We start from the raw sequence: 8,935 nt of genomic DNA, 5'->3' as shown, positions 1-8,935 counted from the left end.
CACCAGAGCTGTGTCATTCCAGGGAGCGGCTTCCTCCAGAGTGGCCTCTTATTGGTAGCAGCCCTGTCCAGGGAGCAACCTCACCAGCAGCGGCCTTCTTGGGAGTGGCCTCTTCTTGGGAGCGGCTCCAACCAGGGAGCGGCCTCCTCTGCGGAGCAGCCTCATCCAGAGTGGCCTTCTTGGAAGTGACCTTGTCAGAATCGTCGTCATCGTCTTTTCATAAGAGACAGCCCTGACGGGTCAGTTTGATTTTTGATGCTTGGTGTGAAATAAAGCTTTGTTTGATTTTTGCTTTATATCAGTCTCATTCCTTTGATCACGGACCCTAACAAGCTGAAGGCAGAGGCTTTAACCCACTGAGCCACCCAGGTGCCCCCAGACACAGGTTTTGATCAAGGTTCATCAATTCAGGTGTCCCTTTTAAACTTCTTCTTCCCATTAAAATTAGCAACTTTTGATTCTGTTCTATCATTGAAGTTGGTCCTTAAACTAAGGATTAAGTGTTTTTTCAGGAAGATCCTTCTGATGGTTCCGTGAAAGATACACTAAACAATTAAATTTTTTGAAAAAATGGAAGAAAAACTGTCACATAAGAGTTATGGTGCCACTGGGGCCATCCACAGCTGCTAAAGAGTGGCAGGGAAAGCTCCAGCAGTACCTAGCAGCCAAGGGAAAACTGAAGTGCCACAACACCAAGCATATTAAAAAGCTAAGAGTAATTGTTTGAATATTCTACCTTCTAAATCTATTATTATACTCAAAAAGGATGTTACAAATCATGCTGCTTTGCCTATCAAAGATCTAAGACCCATCGGCATTAAATTCCAGCCCAGACCTGCCAATATCACAGGATCCAGAAGCCAAAGTTGGAGCCACCCGAACTTCTAGGCCAAAGGCTGACTTCAGGATGTATGTCTTCTAACTTAAACTGTAAGCCTTCCAGCAATAGTCAAGAACAGCATGAAGCTGGATCATTCATTACTGGAGAACTGTTTAGAAAAGCTGTGGCATCACCAAATATACAAGAATTGAAAACTGCAAGATGGCAGGTAGCAAATCAAGGAAATGTTAAATGTGCTGGTATAAGATGGTATAAGCCCCAAAGACTACTACAGCTTACCTTTCTTTCCTCCTGGGCAACTGCTCTTGGAAAGGTAAAATTAGAATCATTACATAAATATTGTCCACCCTGTGGACAATAACCTTGCTGAAATGAATCCTTAGATCGCTTTCTAAAAGAGATAAACACAAAGAAACTTGCCCCAAACTTTCTCAGACTCTGAAAGGAAGACAAATTCCTGAATTATGGATAATAGGTAAACCAAAGACTAACTCTTATAATCAAACCAAGAGCAATTTGGCTCCTAAACAAGGCTTGGGCAAAAGTTCAGGGAATAGTGCTGTTCTGAAAGAAGTAATAGATAATTTGTTAGATAAACACAAGTTAAGATTCCATCAGTAAAGTCACAGCAACTCTCGAGAGGACCAAATCTTGTAAGACCAGAAGAAAAACTCCCAAAGTTCCCTCTTATTATATTCAGACCCTTAGTAGGACTCAAACATCAAAGAAACAAGTAGTCAAAGACATAAAGGATATAAAGTTCACAAGGATAATTAAGAAAGACAAAATGAAATTAAGGTGTAAGGCAAACCAAATCTTGGACATCCCCAGTGTGCTTCAGGGAGGCTATAATAACAGATATCCAAACATTAAGCAAGACCAGAACTCCACTAAAACTCTTTTAGATCTCAGACATCACGTGCACTGCAAAATATCAAAAGCCTTAAGCCAAAATCCTAATTTGACAGTTGGCAATTTTAATTCAGTCATTCTAAACACCCCTAACATAACAGAAAACAGCACTAATGGGAATAAATGCACCAACAGCTATCATCGCAAAGCACAGAATTTGGACTCCAAATTGAAAAAAAAATACTTCCCTGGAACCAGTTTCTCAATAAGACAGCTCCCAAAACTCAATATGGTGACCAACCTGTAAATGCAAGAAGAGTCCCAAATGGGACCCAAACTAATCCAAATATTTAGAAGATGACACCAGAGGATTGAGGGGAAAAAAAAACTAGAAGAATGGGAGAAATCTAAGGCAAAAAATCTAAAAACAGTCTTCTATGGAACTTAAAAAGAAAAATAATAGAGGGAATTAATATTTCATTCTAGAAGAGTATGGAAAAAGATGAAGAAAAGAAAGTACAACTTGAACAGTACTATAAAATTAACAACACTCTAACAGAATGTCTGCAGATCATTGAAGGGGGTATACTTTCTAATTAAATATTTACCATATTGTCTGATGTTCCTGAGGCTGAAAAAATCTGCTAAATTCTGAATCTGCAAAGCAAAGTTGTTGGCAAGTAAAGGCACTTTTGATGTTATTGAGCTGTAAGAAGATGCTATTAGAAATGGGGCAACACTGATACAAGAGTCAGAAGAAGTTGTTAATATTTGCCAGACCGAAACAGAATCACAGGAGTGACCTATGCCTTTGTAGTTGCCGAAATGCATATACCATCCATAGAAGAGCACTGCAGTAAGAAGGAATTTGAAAAGTCTTGGCTTTAAAAGAGAGAGAACAGGTTACAGCAACACCCCCCCCCCCAAATAACCAAGGCAGAAGAGGATAATCATTCTTGTATCAAATTACGAATCATCCCAATTCCTAGAATAAGTGGAATGCCAGAAGTGCAAGACTTGAAGCTCATCACTCCTGTATAGCATTTGCAAGGACTGAGTGAGCTGTGCTCTGCTACCTGGAAACGCTGCAGGGACATAATCTAGTAGTGGATTCCCTTAATGAGCTATTAGAAGTGGAAGAAGCAGAGTGTTTTATATTCTATAAAAATGAAGATTTGCCTATAACATTAGGGTTTAAAATTTTTGGCTTATAATTTCTTAATACCTTAAAAAATAAAGAAGAAGAAGAAGTTTTTCAGAGCCTCTATGAAACAAGAAACACCCTGGAAAAACCCTGGTTACCTGGAAAAAACTATATAATGGACAGGCAGATTATGGGCTCTCAGGATTTAGTAATTCACTGGGTGTACTCTCAAATTTAATGTCCTTACAGGACTGTATTTGGTTTATTTGTTTAGGACTATAGTTTGCCACACTGTTTTATAGCATACATAAATTTTAAACTATTGACTATTACTTTACCCCACAAGTATGGTAAACATTTTCACTTTATTGATCTACTTTGCTCTCAGTATAGTTCTTTTTTGTAACAGAAGTTTGGTGCCAGAGCATGATGGACTTTCTATTTTGCACCTGCCTTAGCAGAGAGGGTGAGTCTTCCCAGCTGAGCTTAGAAGCTAGTCTTCCTGACTGGAAGCCACGTGATAGCCAGTCTGGCCAAATCCACTCATTTTGTAGTTTATCCTAGCTGTGTCTTTGTTCAGAGATTGCAAATGACTTTTATGTGTGGCTTGGACTTCTGTCACTGTGTCCCTGTAGATGAGGGGCAATTCATGTCCTGCCTGTGCCTGTCCTGCCTGTGCCAACACAGTTCTGAATTGGGGTAGTCACCTAACTTTTTATTCCAAACCTAATTTTGCGTTTGGTTTTTTCATTTGTTTGTTTGTCTGTTTGTTTTGTTTAGAAATGCTTCAGATAAAAACAAAAGGGAGCAGTGGAGAGGGGGAGGGAAAGGGATGCTTGCTTCTTCACTTTAATTCTTTGGTTTGATATGGGACACCTGCCCTGGGAAGATGGTATAAGCCCCAAAGACTACTACAGCTTACCTTTCTTTCCTCCTGGGCAACTGCTCTTGGAAAGGTAAAATTAGAATCATTACATAAATATAATGTATACATAAATCTAGCCAACATGTTTTAAATTTTAAAATTTTAGCTTTCTTAAAATTTAAGTATTATCTAAAAAAAAAAATCAAATTCTGTTCATTCCTTAAAAAAAAAAAAAAAAAAAGTAGCATGCACTATTCTAGGGTTTTAAGCATAGTGCTATGGTAGACCAGAGTGGGAAGCCATTATTACCTATGTTAGGGAATGAGTGACACATAAGATTTGTTCCTTCAATGACAAATAGGAGTTTCTTGGGTACTGAAGAGGAAAATGTCCATACTGCAGACAACATGAGGCTTAAAAACAAGAATGAGATGTGAACTCTGATAAAACAAAAAAATACATATAGCAGAAAACACACACATTAGTGGGTAATTCACTAAACTACAGAAATTTACCAAAAATGTTATGTGCATTTAAGTCATTACAGATATGGCTTCCATCAGTGAGCACATTTTCTAGTATTAATATAAACATTTTGGTTCTTATTTGAAAAATTAGGATTTTGGATTTGGTAAACTTTAATGTGTCTTTCAGTTCCATGACTCTATGAAATACCAAAAATACAATTGTATGCAGATCTTCCTTGACTCACATTAGAGCTGTATCCTCATAAGCCATAAACATAGTAAGTAAAATCATCCTAAGTCAAAAATGCATTTAATACACCTAACCTACTGAACATCATAACTGAACTAGTCTACTTTGTGCTCAGGACACTTAAATTCACCTACAGTTGGACAAAATTATCTAACACAAAGCTTATTTTATTATGTTGACTATCTCATATAATTTATTAAATATTTTTCTGAAAGTGAGAAACAGAATGGGTACAGGATGGTTGTAAGTGTTATTACACTGGCTGCTTACCTTCATGATCGCGTGGCTGGCTGGGAGATGTGGCTCATTGCTACTACCCAGTGTCATGAGAAAGTATCATACCACACATATCACTAGCCCACAAAAAAGTTCAAAATTCAAAAATTTAAGTATAGTTTCTATTGAATGTGTATCATTTTTGCACCATTACAAAGTAAAAAAATTTTAAGTTGAACCATCATCTTTTTATTTTGTGAACCTCCAAATCATTTTTACCATTTGCACTAGTTATTTTTCTAAAGCAGCCCGACTTGTAGCAGATGTAATTTTGTACTGTAAAGTCAACATAAAGGCCTTCCTACTTATTCAAATAATCAAATAAATATTACAAATGGTATATACTACATTTTCTTTTAAGTCTCCAAAATTATCAAACTCCCATGACCTTTAATTGCTCATTAAATAAACTATTTCTTTTGTGAGTCTCACACAAAATTATTTGTTCTCAGTATGACAACTTCCTTTCTATCACTAATACATGCATGAGCTAGTTTTCCCACAAATGAAGAGATATAAAAACTTGTTCAAGTAAGATGTTACTCAGTAAGGGGTAATGTAAAATCTAAAAGTACTGTGTCTCTTTATTCCTCCACTCTTATGTATTTCTTTGATTGCAAAACATTAAATAGTGCTTCAGCAGGGGAGAATGAAATAAAATAGTGATTCTTTTACAATTACTCGAAAACTAGTATAATAACCATATATGAGTAAGTCTTACACAATTCTTTAGCATATTTCTTTTCAAAGGACATTTTCAGTGCATGTCCCCATTTTGATTTAAGATTGAGTAATTATGTTAAATATTTTTTTTCTGTATGTGAATCTTTCAATGACATTCACCAAAGTACAATCTATCCCAGTAGGCTAGATAATAATATTAATTATCACAGTATACTTGAAAAATAATGCTTCTATTAATATGACTTTGTATATAACACTAATAATTTTTTATTTTTCTAAAGAAGAAATTATAGAATGTGGTATCTAATGAGGAAATAAACATGATTTCAATTCTGAATGATTTGAGAGATCTGAAAAACTAATCTCTTCTATAAGTGGAATTAAATACTGAATTTTCTTAATCTTTAATATAGTTTAAGTTAATGATTAATTTTCAAGCTACTAAAAATCCTTACTATACCCTCTGAGAATGTGACATTTATCAAATTATGATAAGCTCCCATTCTGAGTGAGAAACTGACTGTTAAATATTTCAGTCTTTATGTGAAGAGAAAAGTCTAGAGTAAGTTCTCTACCTGTGTCACCTGTTTTATTTATTGGTACATCCTTTCCCTTATTTAAACCTAGCTCAGAAAAACAGTGTTTCTTTTTTCATAAACATAAGCCAAATATATTCAGTAAACATGTTATAATAATAAAAATGTAAAAAAGGAAAAAATTTAGGGTACACAAAATGATATATAAATTTTGGTTCTCTCCCACTGACAATAAAATATTAACTCTGTATCAGAATGTTTAAGAGATTACATTTTATACATACATATTTAAACACACTGAACTGAGTAAGTTTACCTGTTGAGCACTGAAAATATCTTCTTGGAACCTAATAGAGATGCAAGAGTGAATGAGAGAAAACTCCTGCCTTTGCAGAGCTCTTGTTCTAGTTGGAGAGACAAGCACTATAAAATAAACAAGTTAGCGTGTCACTTATTGGCAAGTGCAAAGAAGAAAAAGAATAAAGTCTGAAGAACATTTTATAGGGTAAAACCTTATTAAAAATTGTAAGGCCCCAAAAGCATCCTTTTATCTTGTTTTCATTCTTATTCTCCTGTCAAGAATGAATCAATTTTTTCAATTGATTTTATCAATTCTACATATACTCAATATCCTAGGACATTCTCTATTTACTGTCTTCATAGAATAAGCTAATATAAGTTTTTCTTGCTGATTTATTAGTCTACTACACCTACTAAATGCTTAACTTAATTATATTAATTACACACTGTATTTTTAATATGAAATTATACATACCAAAGGATTCTGGGAAGATGGCAAAGTAGGAAACACCAGGAATATGCTTTTCCACCTATATAAGAATTGCATTGGTGGAATCTGTCTGATGTAAATGTTTTGGAACTCTAGAATCTATTAGAACCTTGCAAATTCCAGGAGAAGGCTCAGAGGGTAAACTACAGTTAATTTTAATCCATTTCAGCTTAGAGCACAGTAGCAGCTACACATCATCCCCGTCCAGTAACCATATGGCAGACAGCAGTGCATGCATCTCAAGAGCAGCTTGCACACAATTTGTGGGAACCAGTGTGGACCAAAAAGACCCTCCCCTCCAAATACAGGAGATCTGTGCTCTGACTGCAGACTGCTCTTTCTGATTACAGAGATACACACACAGAGGCAGCCCCTATTTTTGTGTTTCTTCTCATTGCTACAAACGCTCTCCCTCTGGCTGACATGATTTCTAAGACATTTAAAAGTCCCGCTTTGGGAAACAAACATTAAAAATAGGCCACTCAACAGGCGCCTGGGTGACTCAGTCAGTTAAAAGACTACCTTTGGCTCAGGTCATAATCCCAGTGTCCTGAGATCCAGCTTCATGTTGGGAATCCCTGCTCAGCGGGGAGTCTGTTTCTCCCTCCCCCTGCTCTTGCACTCTTACTCTCTCTCTTTCTCCCTTTCAAATAAATAAATAAAATCTTAAAAAACAAACAAACAAAAACTAGGACACTCAAAAGCAATCTTATGTATGACAAAAATTCAAAAGTGACCATGAATGCCTAGGAAAAGATGTAGGATGATAAAGGACCTGAGAAGAACTGAAGTTTATACCTTAGGGTAATAATATTCAGCATAGCACATACAATAATCAACAAAACAAATGGAAAACATACACGTTTTGGGAGTCCCAGAGAAGAGAGGGTTAGCAAGTAGAAGAAATGCTTGAAGAATTAGTAGCCAAACTTTCTAAATTTGATGAAAGACATGTATGTAAACAGCCCAGAAGCTGAACGAACTCCAAGTATAATGAGCCAAAGAGACCCATACGAAATATATTTGAAAGCCAAAGACAGAGAATCTTGAAAGGAACAAAAGAGAAACAACCTGTCACAAACAAGAAACTCTGGAGGAGATTTCAGAAACTCTGGAGGAGAGAAGGCAGTGGGTTGATATGTTCAAATTGTTAAAAGAAAAAAAAATGTCAACTAAGAATCTAGTCCAGCAAAACTGTCCTTCAAAAGCTGAGGGGATTTGGTGTCACTGGACTGCCATACAAGAAATACTAAAGGGATTGTAGGTCAAAATGAAAGGACACTAGACAGGGTGAAAAAATAAAGATGTCAATAAAGGTAAATATTTGAGCAATCTAAAGAGATAGCACTGTTGTAATACTGGTGTGTAACTATACTTTTTATGTTTCACATGATTTAAGAGACTAACACTTTGAAAGAACAGTGGCTAGTCCAAAAGCTAGTATTGTTGTAACTTTCTCCCACATTTTGCTTTCTACATAATTTAAGTTATAAATGTATTAAAAATTATTTGTTCGTTTTTGGACACACCATAAAACATATATAAAGATCTAATTTCTTACATCAGCAATTGAAAAAAATGGAGATAGAGCTGTAAAGAGCAGAGTCTTTGCATATTATTGAAGTTAAACTTGTAGCAATTCAAGTTAAATTGCTATAACTGTAGGATGTTAAACATAATCCACATGGAAACCGTAAGGAAAATAGATACAGAATATACATAAAAGAGAAAGGAATTTAGGTATTTCACTACAAAAAAATTAGCTAAACACAAAAGAAGGCAGTCATGTGAGAAACACGGAACACAAATCCTATATGGGAATATAGGAAACAAATAGCAAAATGACATAAACAAGTCCCCCTTATGAGTAATCCCTTCAAATATAAGTGTATTAAACTCTCCAATCAAAAGATAGAAACTGAAAGAATGAATTAAATGATCTAACTGTATGCTCTCTACAGAACACTTACTTTACATATAAAGACTCGACACGTTGAAAGCACAAGGATAGGAAAATATGTTCCATGTAAATAGTAACTAGAAGAGAGCAAAATAGACTTGAAATTAAAAAAAAGTACAAGAGACAAAATGATCCTTACACATCAATAAATTTCCAACACAGCAAGAATGCATAATAATTATAAACATCAACACACCTAATAACATAGTATTAAGATATATGGTGGGAAAATTGACAGAATTAAAGAGAGAAATAGACAGTTCTATAATA

The 8,935-nt window shown here is 35.3% G+C and overlaps 1 pseudogene; it reads left to right on the top strand.

The window, feature by feature from the left end:
* Positions 1–598: 598 nt before the first annotated feature.
* On the top strand, positions 599–2,907 carry LOC116865583 (annotated as a pseudogene).
* Positions 2,908–8,935: the final 6,028 nt, after the last annotated feature.

The sequence above is a fragment of the Lontra canadensis genome, unplaced genomic scaffold (genome assembly GCF_010015895.1).
Source record: "Lontra canadensis isolate GAN:19392208 unplaced genomic scaffold, GSC_riverotter_1.0 scaffold1, whole genome shotgun sequence".
Classification (NCBI taxonomy): domain Eukaryota; kingdom Metazoa; phylum Chordata; class Mammalia; order Carnivora; family Mustelidae; genus Lontra; species Lontra canadensis.
The sequence above is the reverse complement of the archived record's forward strand: the minus strand, read 5'-3'. Positions and strand labels throughout refer to the sequence as shown.